The 16382-nt window shown below is 45.6% G+C and overlaps 1 protein-coding gene across 43 annotated transcripts in view; it reads right to left on the bottom strand.

The window, feature by feature from the left end:
* The window catches only part of ASPRV1 (aspartic peptidase retroviral like 1), a 157167-nt gene that overhangs the window by 26338 nt on the left and 114447 nt on the right, over positions 1-16382 (bottom strand). The window lies entirely within an intron of this gene.

The following is a 16382-nucleotide window of genomic DNA, read 5'->3' as shown; positions in this document are numbered from 1 at the left end:
TGTGTAATTAGCTATATGGGAAAAGAATCTGAAAAGGAATGTATATATGTATATGTATAATGGATTTATTTTGCTGTACGTGTTAAATTAACACAACTTTGTAAGTTGACTATATTCCAATAAAATTAAACACACAAATAAACAAACTGGATGAACCCACCAAAGATTTAATTGCCAGCAACATTAAAGAAAGCTTAGTTTTACCCCAGCATCAGGATCCCTGTTTACTGTGCCTCAGGAACGGAAGCTTTGAACCACAGATAACTATGAAGGCAGCTTTCACATAAAGATAGCCTCTCCCACAAGATGACAAATCTTATTTTCAAGTTTCCTGACTTTGTTAGTTCACAGCAGCCTGACGAAAAATGCCCTGGGATATGCTGTTTGGGCCCACGTCACAATCATGGTCAACTCACATGTGCTGAGTGCTCTGCTCCGAGTCCCTGGGAACTCACATCAGCCTGGGGTGTGAGTGCTGTCATTGTGCCCTTTCACAGCTGAGGCAGCAGAGAGAGCGAGGAGGCATTTGCCTTAAGTCCACGGAGCTGCTGAGCTCCGACTTCAGAGCCCTATACTCCCCCCTGCCTCAATTTTTGCAAATTGCAATTGTGTTAAATCATAACCAATTTTCCAAACATAGCACCTTTTCTTTAAGTCTTTGAATGCAGCTACTTATTTCCATGAAGAGGCCTTAGGTTCCAGTTGGCGAGGCAGAGACTGGGAAGGCAAAAGACAACTGTGGATTATCGCTGCCAAGCCATCGCCCTACCCTCTATCTCAACAGCCCTCTGAGCCTGTAGTGAGGAGGAACCAGTAATTCCTGACCCTGGTGAGGATCCCAGTGCAACAGCCCAGACTGCTCCTGAAGGAAGACGTCCTGTACAGCTGAAGAAGCTCTTTCTCTTCTATGTCTTCTGGGTCGAGGACCCTGTGACATCACCCTATTGATTCAACCAGTATTTACCAAATACAGCTTCCACTCAGCCTGGGAGTCCCCATTATCAAGGGTCCCTTTGTTCACCTCTTAGATGTCAATGACCTAGACGAGGAGGGACACATCGAGGCTCCCTGCGCAGAGACTCTGGAATAGAAGCCCCAATTCCCATAGCCCACTTGGCCTTCCCATCAGTTTGAGATGCTCAGCTTCTAGTGGCCGAGGGCCCCATTACGTTGGGAGAGAATGGAAGATCCCCTTTTAGGCAGATGGGAGGATGGGCTCTGCCTGGCTGGAGCTTCTGGGCGTCTCCCTCCCTGTGAGTGAAGGCAGTATTTCTGGGGAAGTCAGGCTCAGGACTTGGTGGGCAGCTGAGGCAAGAGCCAGCATAGGAGCAAAGAGTATGGTCCCAAGGCCAAGACACAGCTGGTATCCAGGGGACACAGGGGCTGGAGAGGTTCACTGAGGCCCTGGGGGAGGAAGAAGGAGGCATTTATAGGATGCTCTGGACCTCACCTGGGGCAGCGGTTGAGCCAGGGCAGTCAAGGCAGGGACCTCTATGTCAAGGGTCTGTCTACCTTCAAGGAAACCATGATCTGGGACAGAAGACAGCTGGAGGGCCAAGGGGATGGCCAGGTTGGGTCACACCTGTAGGCAGTCCCCAGGCCTGCACTGAGGCCAGTGAGATGGGAGACCCATATCTACCTGCTAGAAAATGCATTTAATTAAAACAGAATGTCTGACTGACTCTTTCCTTGCCTTGCTGATATTCCCATCGCCGAAGGTAGATGATGAGGTTGTCATAACGCTCTGGAGCAAATTCGGATCAACAAAGATGAGCAGGCTGGCCACATGCAAGCAAAGATTCTCAGGGGGAGGATCCTTCGGGGTGGGGGGGGCATGTCCCTTAGATGCCCTGGAAGGCGGTCCTGGCTGATAGTCAAGCATATAGATTCTAGTCAAATGAATCCCCAGACCAAAGCCCACTTCACCCTTTCCTCTCATTAGGTGACCTGGGGCTAATGTTTTGGGCCCTATTTTTCTGGTCTGAAAAGTAAGGATAATAATAGTCCTTATTTCCTGGGGCTCTTGGAGGGATTAAGGGAGAGAGTGTATGGAAAGAACCTAACCCAGTGCCGGACATTAAGGAAGCACTTAACACCTATGAGCATTTATGATTATTTCACAAGCAAGGAGAGAAGCTTGAGAAGTGTTGGGAACATCTCCTTGTTTTCAGAAAACAAAGTTCTGACATTCAGAAAGAAATCAGTTTGAGGTTAGTAGATGCAAACTATTACACTTAGAATCGATAAACAACAAGGTCCTACTGTACAGCACAGGGAATTCTTTCCAATCACTTGTGATGGACTATGATAGAAGATAATATGAGAAAAAGAATATATATATATGTGTGAGTATATATATATATATATACATAAAACTGTGTCACTTTGCTGTACAGCAGAAATTGACATAACATTGTAAATCAACTATATATATATTTTTTTAAATGTTTTTAAAAAGAAAGAAATCAGCCTGGAAGGGAAGATTACATTAGAAAGTAGGGAAGTGTTCAAATATGTCATTCTGACTCTGCTATTAGACAACAAATAGTGGGCAGGAAGTGGTTAAACTGAAAGGAGGAGCAGAGAAAGGGTGACTCAGGGACTGAAGGTGACTGACCATGGGGGGAGGGGCTGTTTTTCAGGGGGTCCCTCATCTGGGTGCTGCTCAGAAAGGCACAACAAGCCCTGGAGCCTCTCAGCCCTGCTGGGCAGCTCTCAATGAGAAAGCAGGCAGTACAGTACAGGCATGGCTCTGAGAGAGACCTTTGCTAAAATGCCTGCATTGTCAAGTACCACATCAAAGAGTGCAAGATCCTCAAGGCCCGGCATCTGCATGTATCTTTCCAACAGCAAATTCAGACCAACAGCAGCTACAGCTCTAGCCAGACAATCAAGGAAGACGACACACTTCAAGTTACACTTGAACTCTGAGCAACTACAGAGATTGTGACATTCTCCACAACTTTGCAGTTAAGAGCTTGGGTCAAAGCTGCCAGTGCAGTGCAGACCAGCACAGAGCATGAAACAGCATGGGGCCCAGAAGAGGCATCAGTGGAAAGAGACGATTAAGACAGAACTTGGGTGACACTGCTCTCTCTTCACCACACTTAGATTCTTTACTGTTGGGAAAAACCAACCTTTCAGAAGGTGTGTGTTTCCTCAGGGAAATGGTGAACCATGAGATTGATCATCTTTCTCTTTTTGCTTTGGCTGCCGGGAAACTCAGAACTAAATTCACATCTCCCCTTTAGTAATTATGGGAGACTCTGTGCTTTTTATATTGGTGTCCTAAACTCCTAGTCTTTTCTTTGTCTTTGATTTTTATTTTAAAATTCTCCTGGAGTTCCCTAGTTGGCCTAGCAGTTAATGGACCTAGCATTGTCACAGCTACGGTTCAGGTCACTACTGTGATGCAGGTTCAATCCCTGGATGGGAACTTCCGCATGCCACAGACACAGCCAAAAATAAAATAAAATTTCCCTACTTTAATATATGTAATTTTGGAAGTCACTTCAGGTCACCCTTACAGGGAACAAGGAGGATGGCCATACAGGAACACTGCCTGTGTATAATGAAAAATGTTCCGGTCTTTTCTTTTGCAAGCAGGGGGAAGTGCGGTTGACTAAGCAAGGGTGAGGTTATGAGAGTTAAGAGTGCAGTGAGGAGAGGGAAGGTGAGTGTGTTTTTCTTTAAGTAGTGGAAGTAAACTTGCCCAAGTTCAGCAGGGAGTCGCCTCAGGGCGGAAGGTAACCCCACCTCATCTACAGGAACAGGAGCTCCTCAGGGGTTTCCACAGAGGCCAGAGGCAGCGGCAGAATCAACCTGGGTCTGAGTCACCTGTCCCAAGAGGAAGGAACACCACCCTTTCTTTCCAACTCAAGAAAGTTCACTGGATTGCAAATAAATGAGAATAACGTTTTTACAGGACTAGCCTGGAATCTACTCTACCACATATTTTTAAAAAGTAAATCACCGGCACATTTTGGTATTTTATTAACAAATTACTCATGGCCCCACCATGGTTAAACTAGTGGAACTGGGTCGACCCTACAAGAGGTCAACCAGCGGTGTGAATGGGACAGTCTTCAACCCCAACCCAATCAACACACTACGGGAACTTGGAGTCAGGTGTGGCTGGCATGTTCTCCACACCTGAGGCACTGAGAGCAAGCTGGCACCTAGACGACCTGATAGAGTTAGGATCCAAGTGTTCTTGACAGGCTAAAGTGAGGGCATCTAGGACAGGTGCATTTTAAGAGATGGTGGATGCTCCAGTACTCGGCCATGAACACGCCTGTCACAGAGGGGCTGTTGCCAGGTGGGCTCAGTGCTGAGTCTCCAGGGTAAAGGGACTGCAGAGCCAGGTCCTCAGGTCAGAGGCCTGTAGGGCAAGGAAGGGCTCTGGGGAGGGGCTTGGGCATGGGGCCCAGTGAGGCTTCCTCCCTGGCTCTAGTCCCTTCACCTCATCCCAGGCTCTCCCCACACCCTCACCCACATCCTTTCTAAAGCAGACCTTAGATCCCAGCCTCCGCTGGCTCGGACCCTCCTGTAGGGGAACTCCACCCACTCAGCAGCACACCTGAGTCTGGTCAGTGGCAGGCCCCCACCTGATGTGGCCCTGACCCGCCTCCCTAAGCTCAGGTCCTAGTCCCCTGCCCTTTACTCACTCTGCTCCACCCAGAGTGGGCTGGGCTCTGCACTCCGTACTCCTGCCTGGAAGACTGTCCCTGTGGCCTCCCTTCCCTCAGGTCTCTGTGCAAACATCACCTTATCTACGAGGCCTCCTTGACCCCCTGCTTATAACTCTACATCCCCCATCACTCTCAATCCACTATCCCCCTTATGCTGATTCACTTCTTGTCACCACAGGACAAATCATCTTTTTGTTTGTTTGGTGCTAAAATGCATCTGTGCAAGAGCAGAGGCATGATGAACTCTCCATTGCATTTCTGCTCCTGCACCTGGACAGTGCTTGGCACACAGTGCATGCCCAGCCCCCCACGTTTATGGATGGATGGATGGATGGATGGAGTGAGTGAATGAATAAGAGACAAAACTCCTGGCTCACAGCTGAGGCAGACAATAGTCTCCAGTGTCACATACCCCAAGAGCAAATGATGAGACACAGGAAGTGAGGTTAGTACTATACGTTCAGGACTTTATCACCATCAGAGTTGTATGAAAGCAGCACACCGAGGGTCATGGAAAATGCCTTTGCTTTAGAATAATCCAGATGACTTGGTCAAGAACAAAAGCAATTTGGGAGTTCTCTTGTGTACAGGGGATTAAAGATCCAGGAATGTCACTGCAGTGGCTTGGGCCACTGCTGTGGTTGGGGTTTGATCCCTGGCCCAGGAACTTCCATATGCTGTGAGTACAGCCAAAAAACCCCAACGAAACAAAGACAAAACAAACAAAAAAAATGGAGTTCCCACCATGGCACAGCAGAAAGAAATCTGACTAGAAACCATGAGGTTGCAGGTTCAAGCCCTGGCCTCGCTCAGTGGGTTAAGGATCTAGTGTTGCCATGAGCTGTGGTGTAGGTCACAGACACGGCTCAGATCTGGCATTGCTAAGGCTGTGATGTAGGCTGGAAGCCATAGCTCAGATTAGACCCCTAGCCTGGGAACCTCCATATGCTGCAGGTAAAGCCCTAAAAAGAAGAAGAAGAAAAAAAGCAAAGACAAACCAAAAAAGGCAATTTGATAGAAAACAATTCAGTTGAGAACAAACTGGGAGGAAAAGAATTTAGCCCAAAGGACAATTTGGTCTAAAAAAATATATTTCACCTTGTTTTTCAAAAATTGGAATTTTGATATAGCATGGAAGTTCAGTGTATCTTTTTGTGCCTTTCAAGTATTTTGCTTACATTTCAGAATAGTTTCATCTCTGCTTTAAATTTCTAGTTCATATTTTAGCCAACTACTTTAATTCTGTTCACTTTTTAAAACGCAGCATGAAATGTCACACATATGAATAAAAGTACATAACATATAGCTGTGCTGCTTAGTGATTATAAACACCCATATGTACACCACCCCGTCAAGAACTAGGACACTGGCAGCACCCAGGTGCCCTGAATGGCCTTCCTGACACAGAATCCTCATGACCCTAAAGGGACAGGGCAACCCTGCTTCTGCCATAATCACATCCTTTCTTGCCTTTATAATTTTGCCTCCTGAGTACACATCTGCACACACTGTGGTTTGGTTTTGCCTGTTGGTTTTAGAAGGTTTTATAAATGGAATCACACCGTACATGTCTGTGTCTGGCTGCTTTCACTCAACAGTATGGCCGTGAGGTTTGCATGTGTCACATGCAGTACAGTCCTTTTCATTGCTGTATTGTGAGGTCTGTAACAGCAAAATGTTGGAAACAAAAGCTGAATGTCCAAAAATAGGGAATTGGCTAAATAAAGTATGGGAGTTTACAAAACAGAAAGTACTGCATAATCCCATTTTTGCTAAAAAGGAAAAATGAGAATCAGAGAAAGAGAAAGAAAGAATGAAGGAAAATACATCCATATGAATATCTATAGAGAAAGGTCTGGAAAAATGTGCCATGTTTGACCAAGGGAGGGAGAGTGGGTGCACAGATCTTCATGAAATTTCTTTACATATTTTTGGACTGACCTAATTTTCTGGTTTCCTTATAATGAGCAGTATTGCTTTTGTAAAAGAAAGGAAAAAAAAAACAAAAAGGAATTTAAACAATGTAAAAATCATCAAGCAATAATAAGCAAAATTCAGAAAAGCTTGTAGAATTTTAGTAAGTATTTTTTTAGGGGGGATGGGGTCCTCCTAGTTTATTTTTAGCCAATATGTCTCCTCTACTTGTTTGATGATTTTTGTGATTTTTTTCAGGGCCGCACCCGCGGCATATAGAAGTTCCCAGGATAGGGGTCAAATCAGAGCTACAGCTGCCGGCCTATACCACAGCAACCAGGCATCTGAGTCACATCTACAACCTACTCCACAACTCACAGAAATGCTGGATTCCCGACCCTCTGAGAGAGGCCAAGGATCGAACCCATGTCCTCATGGATACTAGTCAGATTCGTTGCCACTGAACCACAATGGAAACTCCCTGTGACCTTTTTTTCAAGAAGTGATACAAGCAATGAATGTTTCCAACCACAGTTAATGTGTTCATGGGTTTTACAAATAACTTACACACTGTTTAGTTAATGAAGACCTCTTTGTTGGACATTTCAGCTTTTCAAATTCATTTTCACCCACTTTGTGTTGGCTTGCTCTATTTATAATAGATGCAAACAACCTAAATTCATTTTTTACCAAATCTTTGTGTGTCCAAACTGCTTCAGTGGACTGAATTGAATATTCTAAAGTCAGGCAGGCTTCAACACCAACTTCAATCATTTACCATTAGAACAACACTGGGCAGACTAACCTTTCCCAATTCCAACTTCCCCATCTGTTAAATGGGGATGAAACCTACACTGCAGGGCAACAACACCTGTGAGTCATCTCAGATCCAGTCTCTCAGTCTCAGCACTGTTGTCACTTGGAGCTGGGGAATTCTGTATTGGGAGGGGCGGGGGCAGGAGGGCAACCTGTGCCCTGGAAGATGCTTTAGCAGCATTCCTGGGCTCCACCCACCAAATGCCATTTTAGCATCCTCCCACCCCCCCAAAGTTGTGACAACCAAAAATGTCTTCAGGCTTTGCCAAACGTGCTGCCTTAGAGCTGTCCTTCTTTCACATCCTATAACTGACATCCCCAACGCCTCTGTGTTACCTTGGGAAGTGGCCCCCTGGCCCACTGAGACTGCTTAGCCTCATCAGCCAGCACCTGAGCAGCACAGAATCCCACCTGACCACCTCCTTCCACGTTGCCTTATTCCCTGTCCCCCTCCACAGGCTGTGGGACAGGAAAATACAAATGTGTGCATTGCTCCTGATTCTTCTGTCTCAGGCAAATAGTCAGGGCTTTAGGGCTCTGTTACACCGCTGGGCCAAGAGCCAGTGTTACCTGTAAGACAGAAGATACTTTCCTACACCATCTTTTAAACCCATGGATGAAGATATGTCCAAGTGCCCTGGATAGGAGATGTGAGGTAGCCTTGTGGTGACAAGAGATGAGGACAGAACCAGCTGGACAGGAGATGGACAGTGGTCAGTTCTGGAGAGAACAGATACCCACACACCACTCAGCAGCCTCATTCTGAAGAAGTGACAAGACATCACAAGGAGGGGCTGCCTGGTGGCCCTAGGAAGGCAGGACCTAAGATCCCAGCTCCTTGTCTGCCATGCATGGCAGAGATAGCAGTATATGACCTAAAGGGATCCTAACTAATTAGACATAATTAGCTTTTCTTTCAGATTTTTTTTTTTTTTTGTCTTTTCAGGGCCACACCCATAGCATATGGAATTTCCCAGGCTAGGGGTCTAATCGGAGCTGCAGTTCCCAGCCTATGCCACAGCCACAGCAACATGGGATCCGAGCCGTGTCTGCAATCTACACCACAACTCACAGCAATGCAGGATCCTTAACCCAGTGAGTAAGGATAGGGATCAAGTTGGATTTGTTTCTGCAGTACACAACAGCAACACTCTTAGAAAAAAAAAAAAATTAATGATATATCTCACACAGCTCAGTTTGTGGAGAGGATCAGACACATTACAAATGCAGATATCATCACGTCACTTCCCTGCCTTCCCATTACCGAAGGATAAAGGCCCCCGACTGCTTGCAGCAGAGGAAGCAAGTGGTTATTTTCCACATTTACTCCCAGGGCAGACATCACTAATCAATCATGGCATCTTGCTGGCTGTGTCTGAATACAATCCCAGAATCCTTTGCAGCACTTCCCACCAGGCAGCTGTGTGAACCTGAGTTGGTACATGAGATAAAGTCAAGTATTTTTTCTACTTTAGGACCCACAGCCGCCCTCACCGCCCCCCCACCTACACACACATTTTACTGCTTTTTAAATCAGGATATACCTTGGATATATATATACACCAGGATATATATTAAAAATATATTTTTTCTCCAAAATATATTATATATATAATGCACTTTTGAATTGAGCGCATCTTAGAACCAAAGAAATTCAGCATCAGTGATCCCTGGCCTTTGAAGGTTCCTCAAAGGTCTTACAGGACTTCCACACCTAGCCTGTCTGTCTCTCCGACCTCAGTCACCCTGTTATCTGGGTCCAGCCCAGCTTATCCCCTTTCCTTTTTTCACATTTCTCCCTCTACCCTGCATCATCTTGGGAAACAACTATTTGTCTTTGAAGACTCAACGTAAAGATCCCCTCTGTGAAATAAACTCAAATACCTACCGTCAATTAATCTTCAACAAAGGAGGCAAGAATATACAATGGAGAAAAGACAGTCTTCAGCAAGTGGTGTTGGGAAAGTTGGACAGCTACAATTAATCAATTAAATTAGAACATACCCTCACACCATACACAAAAACAAACTCAAAATGGTTTAAAGACAAATATAAGACAAGACATCATAAAACTCCTAGAAGAGGACATAGGCAAAACATTCTCTGACATAAATCAATACCAATGTTTCCTCAGATCAGGTTCCCAAGGCAATAGAAACAAAAGCCAAAATAAATAAATGGGACCTAATCAAACTTACAAGCTTTTGTACAGCAAAAGAAACCATAAACAAAACAAGAAGACAACCTGCAGAATGGAAGAAAATGTTTGCAAATGATGTGACCGAAAAGAGCTTAGTTTCCAAAACATAAAACAACACATACAACTCAATAACAAAAAAAAATCTAATTTAAAAATGGGCAGAATACCTAAACAGACATTTCTCCAAAGAAGACATATAGATAGCCAATAGGCACAAATGCTCAATATCGCTAATTATTAGAGAAATGCAAGTCAAAAATACAATGAAGTGCTGGGAGTTCCCATCATGGTTCAGTGGTTAATGAACCTGACTAGTATCCATGAGGATGTGGGTTTGATCCCTGGCCTCGTTTAGTGGGTTAAGGATCCAGCGTTGCTGTGAGCTGTGGTGTAGGTCACAGATATGGTTCAGATCCCTTGTTGCTGTGGCTGTGGTGTAGGCTGGTAGCTACAGCTCTGATTTGACCCCTAATCTGGGAACCTCCATATGCCATGGGTATGGCCCTAAAAAGACAACAACAACAACAAAAAACTAGAATGAGGTACTACCTCACATCAGTCAGAATAGACATAATTAAGAACTCTACAAATAACAAATGCTGGAAAGGGTGTGGGGAAAACCCTCCTACACTGTTGGTGGGAATGTAAATTGGTGTGGCCGCTATGCAAAACAGTATGGAGGTTCCTCAAAAAACTAAAAATAGAGTTGCCAAATGATCCAGCAATCTCACTCCTGGGCCTGTATCTAGAGAAAACTAGAATTCAGAAAGATAACATGCACTATTATGTTCATAGTAGCACTATTTACAATAGCCGAGACATGGAAACAATGCAAATGTCCATCAACAGATGACTGGATTAGGAAGATGTACATATATTCAGTGGAATGCTACTCAGCCATAAAAAAGAACAAAATAATGCCATTTGCAGCAACACAGATGGACCTAGAGATTATCATAGTAAGTGAATTAAGTCAGAAAGAGAAAGACAAATACCATCTGATATCACTTATATGTGGAATCTAAAATAGAGCACAAACGAACTTGTTTACAAAACAGAAGCAGACTCACAGACATAGAGAACAGACTAGTGGTTGTGAAGGGGGAGAGAGGGGGAGAGGGATGGAGTGGGAGTTTGGGAAGCAGATGTAAACTATTACAGAATGAATAGACAACAAGGACCAACTGTATAGCACAGAAAACGCTATTCAATATCCTGGGATTAACCATAATGGAAAAGAATATGACAAAGAATGTATATATGTATAGCTGAATCATTTTGCTGTATAGCAGAAATTAACACAACATGGTAAATCAACTATACTTCGATAAAATAAATTTTTTTAAAAAGTTCTCTGAGGAGATTTCCTGATCCCCACCCTAACATGACCCTCCCTGTGGATGTGCCCCTGTGCAGGTGGGAGTGGGGAGGAGAAGGCACTGGGCCACTCTAAGGCCTGAGGTTCCTTTGCCTGGCTGCTGCCCTCTTCAAACTATCAATCCCTGGAGAGCAGGGCTCACTACACTCATTTCCCAGGGCTGCAAGAGCCTCCAGCAGGAGGTAAGAGGGAAGGGGCAGGGCAAGGCTGGGCCCAGGCAAGTCCCACAGGCAACGTGCGGAGAATTCACCCCATCCAGTCTTTCAGGGGAGGGAATGGCCCACAGAATCTGAGCAGTCATGAGACCAATTCATGAGCCCACAATTAGAAACAACAGCTGGATGGAGTGGGTGGTCAGAGTGGACTGATCACGGTTTGCCCTCCTTGCTGCCCAGCCAGGGAAGCCACATTCATTACCCAGGGTTGCTTGGCAACAGTGGACTCTGGCTAGGACAATGACGGATGGGACTGGAATGTGACAGCTGCCTCAGTGTCTCCTCAGGGGCTGAGGACCAGGTGGCAGGCCAGGTCACCGCTCTGGGGCATGGAGACTGGCCACTCCCTCAGTATCACCACAAGAGAAGGACTGTGGCCTTCAGCCTCTGACTCCTGCTGCCTTCCAGATGGACACATTGTGTCCCCAAGATAAAGTAATACCCTCAGACTGGCATCTAAATATACCTGGGAGCCTCAGCTCTCCTTATGATGACTGTAGTCTCATTTCATAATTTATCTGTCTTATTTGCTGCCAAGGACCACCCAAACCTGGCACTGAGTGGGTCATTAATAACTGCTTGCTTCTGGGTTTACTGTTCCTAGGCTTATGGGTTAGCACTTCTGAAACTACTTTCTGGGTACTCTAAGACTGAGCAAATAAATAACCTGGAGTTGGATTTCTCATTGCTGAAGAAAGAGGTTGCAATTGTAGAAAGGTGGAAGATTAGAATAAATTCTCTGGTGCCAGCTGGAGCTGGAGGTTCAGGATGAACTCATTTTAGACATACGTATAGGGAGAAAGGGAGGTACAGAAACATATATAAATGCACTTTTTCCTTAGTTTGGACCATTGAGAAGACCCAGGAGTAATGATACCGTAGTAGTAACAAGTGCAGTCTGGCTTCTAAATACCAGACTCCACCTAAAAGAACCAGGGCTTCTCAGAGGAATGGCTGCTTTCAGGGGTGGTGCAGGGAAGGTGTGCAAGATGAACCTAGAACATCTTGTGACAGAAAATAAGGAAGGTTTCAGATGATGATGAAGGCAAGTCCCAAGAAGACAAAAGCCAGTTGGAAGAGTTTCCTAAGTTCAAGTTTAAAACAACTTGAGCATTGAAATAATGATACAGAATTCCCACTGTGGTGCAGTGGGTTAAGAATCCGGTGCTGTCTCTACAGCGGCTTGGATTGCTGCTGAGACACAAGTTAGATCCCCAGCCCAGCACAATGGGTGAAAAGAATCTGGGGTTGCTGCAGCTGTGGCTGCAACCTACACCACAGCTCATGGCAATGCCAGATCCATAACCCACTGAGCGAGGCCAGGGATTGAACCTGGGTCCTCATGGATACTAGTCAGATTTGTTTCCTCTAAGCCATGACAGGAACTCAAGAAAGCTCTTCTTTAGAGCTGAGTGCCAGCTAACAAGTATAGAAGAATAGAATTAGAAAGTCACCATTGCGGAGTTCCCGTCGTGGCACAGCAGTTAACGAATCCAACTAGGAACTACAAGGTTGTGGTTCGATCCCTGGCCTTGATCAGTGGGTTAAGGATCCGGTGTTGCCGTGAACTGTGGTGTAGGTTGCAGACATGGCTCGGATCTCATGTTACTGTGGCTCTGGCGTAGGCTGGTGGCTACAACTCCAATTAGACCCCTAGGCTGGGAACCTCCATATGCCGCGGGTGCGGCCCTAGAAAAGACAAAAAAAAAAAAAAAAAAAGAAAGAAAAAAAAAGAAAGAAAGAAAGAAAGAAAAAATCACCATTGGCAGGCAAGGATTATCAATGGGTCTCATGGGTGACTGATGAGAAAGGCTTTTTATATAGCCTCAGAGCATCAACATGGAAGACACTCATTAATTACACAGGGAAAATATATGTAGCTTACAGGGGGAAAACCTGGCTGACACCACTTTGACCAACTAATTAAAGTTAACGTCACCAATAATGGGACAAATAGGCATCCCATGCCTCTTGATCTGATCCACTGAGAAGCACATATCACTTATGGATAGTCCTGCCAAAAACACATAATCTGAATCTAATTCTGAGAAAATATCAGAGTCACCCAAATATAGATTCACATTCTACAAACTAACTGACCAGCCCTCTTCATAAATGTCAAGGTCATGAAAGACAAAGACAGACTAAGGACTTTTTTCAGATTAAAGGAGGCAAAAGAGACAGGACCACTAAATTCATTGTGATGGATGTATGATTGGATCCTGGACCAGAAAACAATTGTTTTCTTTTGCTATAAAAGTCATTATTGGGATAACTGGAAAATATAATAAGATCTGCAGATTAGATAATATAAATATTATATAAATATTAATTTCCTGATTTTAATTACTGTATGTGGTTATATTAGAGAATTCCTTGTTTTTTTAGGAAATAAACACTATAGGTAAATGTATATAACATTTGCACTTTTCAAACAGTTCATATATATATAGATACAGAGAATGAGAGTAAGAATGATAAAGTTAACTGGCAAAATATTAAGGTTTGGAGAAACTAGGTGAACCATATATGGAAATTCTTTGTACTACTTGAAATATTTCTGTAAGTCTGAAATTATTTCAAAACAAAAACTTAGAAATAAAGTAAATATTTGCTGGATAAAAGCATGAAGAATTATCTAACACAGTTAGTGGAATTAATAAGTGTTTAGAATATGGTGGTCAACATTAAAGAAGGTATCTGGGAGTTCCCATTCATGGCTCAGCGGTTAACAAACCCGACTAGCATACATGAGGATCGATCCCTGGCCTCGCCCAGTGGGTTAAGGATCTGGCGCTGCCGTGAGCTGTGGTGTAGGTCGAAGACAAGGTTGGGATCCTGTGTTGCTATGGCCGTGGCATAGTCCTACGGCTACAGCTCTGATTAGACCCCTAGCATGGGAACCTCCACATGCCACGGGTGAGGCCCTAAAAAGACAAGGAAGGAAGGAAAAGAAAGAAGGAAAAGAAAGAGATAAAGAAAAGAAAGAAAGTGTCTGGTGGCAGCCATGAGTTGCCCCTTAACTAGAAGCTACCAGAATGTTCTACGCCAGGGAGTTTCAAATATTTGTGTGCATGAGAATCACCTGGAGATATGCTCAGTGCAGGTACTAGATGAGACCCTGCAGCGCTAACAAGCTCTTACACTGCCTTTCTGCTGGTCCAGGGATCACACTTTGGGTCAAAAGGGAATGGATACAGCTGGGATGAAGACCAGGCATTCTCCAACCTGCCTGCACTTCAGGACCACAGAAGAAGTGGCTTTAATTAATCTTCCAGGCAATTCTCTCTTTTTTGGGGGGGAGGTGCGCACACCTGCAGCACACAGAAGTTCCCAGGCCAGAGATCAAACCCGAGCCACAGCAGTAACATTAAATCCTTAACCGCTAGGCCACCAAGGAACGCTTGTTGATCTCCCCAGGTGATTCTAATGGGTAGCCAGGATTAGACCTTCACATCTGTCTCCTACATCTGTCTCCTACTCAGCATCTCAAGCTCAGGTCTGAGTCTGAATACTGCCATGGCTTCCAAGCCAGATTCTTTGCTGCTGCTGCTGCTGCTGCTTTATTCTAACCTATATCCAGAAGCCAGGTGAATCTTTCTGCTCCTCCACAGTTCAAACACTTTCGTGCAAGTCAAGTGCAAACTCTCCATCCAGGAGTTAAGCCCTCTGTGATGTGTGGCCTAAAATGCACTTTACCCCGTGCTCACCAGCCTCCCCCTTCCCCTTGATACTCTGTTCCCAGGAGCTCTTCGTCCTGTCCTGCAACCGAGGTTCCCATCACACAATTATGTTGGTAACTGCCTCACCCCAAACACACACACACAGCAGCTGTCTTAAGTTTCACTCCAGTCTCCAGTTAGGAAGCACCACTTAGTACCTTGGTCCATGGGGGCTGTGATGTGTCACTTGCTGGGCCTTCCCCAGGTGCTCACTTTCCTCCAGGAGAGAGAGCTCGCTGAGAGCCTGGGACTCAGCCACTCTCCTCAATCACAGCAGGGGAGGAAGGGTCTCTGTGGCTGGGACACAGGTCACCCTGTTCCCATTCACCCAGGAATGGGCTTGGCAGCCTGCGTGCCTGGAGAATTGCAGGGACTGGACAACTTGGGTGTTGCCCTAGAATTCTGGCTTGGCACCCAATTCCCTGTTCCCCTGTCCACTTCCCCACTCACCCACCCACCCACTCACCCACTCACTCACCCACTCCTCACCGTCCCTCATTTAGCCCAGTGTGTGGCTAAGATCTGAAGGACCTAGATGAAAATAGGTCACAGCGGGTGCCACCTAGCCTGTCTCCTCTGGGGAGGATTTGGCCTAGGAGACAAGCTGCATTTGTTAGGGGTTGAAAACCAAATTTGGGAAGGGGGATAGAGACCCTGAGCTCCACGAGACAACCTCCTCCACTTCTCCTACCTCCAAGGTAAGGCCTCTGGCTGCGCCGCCCCTTCTCCAGTGCTCATGCTCCTGGGGGAAGGCTTCCTCCTGATCCAGCACCGCCCCTTGCCCCACGTGTCCTGGTGCTGATAGGCTAATTCCTGCTCAGATGCCAGGCTGCCCAGGGAAGGGGCTTTAGTAATCAAGGGGATTAGGGGCTCAGTGGTGCCTCAGTTCCTGGGAAAATCATAGCTGGAATCCAAGGGATGAGCAGCCACTCTCAGCTCAAACAGGTTCAAGGTCAAGTCCCTGGAGGCTTCTTAGAAGAAGGCTCATCTTTATCTCTGCCTCCCACTCAGGCTGTTTCTCTCTCCCTCAGAGATGCCCAGGTGGAAACTCCCAGGAGAGGCTCATTCTACATTCATGAAGGGAAAATATCCTTCCCATCTCTCATTAAGTTCTTAAATTCTGCACCCTCAGTCTCCCTTTGGACCAGGGTTTTTTCAGATTCCCAGCCCTGCTGAGTTCTAGAGAGAAAGGTAGGAACTTGGAAGCAAATATGAGGCGGCCCCGAAGAGAGATGAACCCCATTCCTGGATCTGGAACCTCCTCCCCATCCCATCCCACCTCTCTAGCTTCAGGATCCATTCCAAGACCTTCAGGAAAAAGCTTTCCTCTGGCCACCAAACCTCTCCCCTCTTCCCTACCCTCCAGAAGGCCCTTGGGCTGCCCCATGCAAGTTAACACCTAGCCCCCAACCTTGTTTTCTGCCTCCAAGCCCTGGCCCCGTATTT

This window comes from Sus scrofa, chromosome 3 (genome assembly GCF_054392235.1).
Source record: "Sus scrofa isolate SSC_HxYL_T2T_F1_AM1 chromosome 3, Sscrofa_HxYL_maternal_Yorkshire_Landrace_v2.0, whole genome shotgun sequence".
Lineage (NCBI taxonomy): Eukaryota > Metazoa > Chordata > Mammalia > Artiodactyla > Suidae > Sus > Sus scrofa.
The sequence above is the reverse complement of the archived record's forward strand: the minus strand, read 5'-3'. Positions and strand labels throughout refer to the sequence as shown.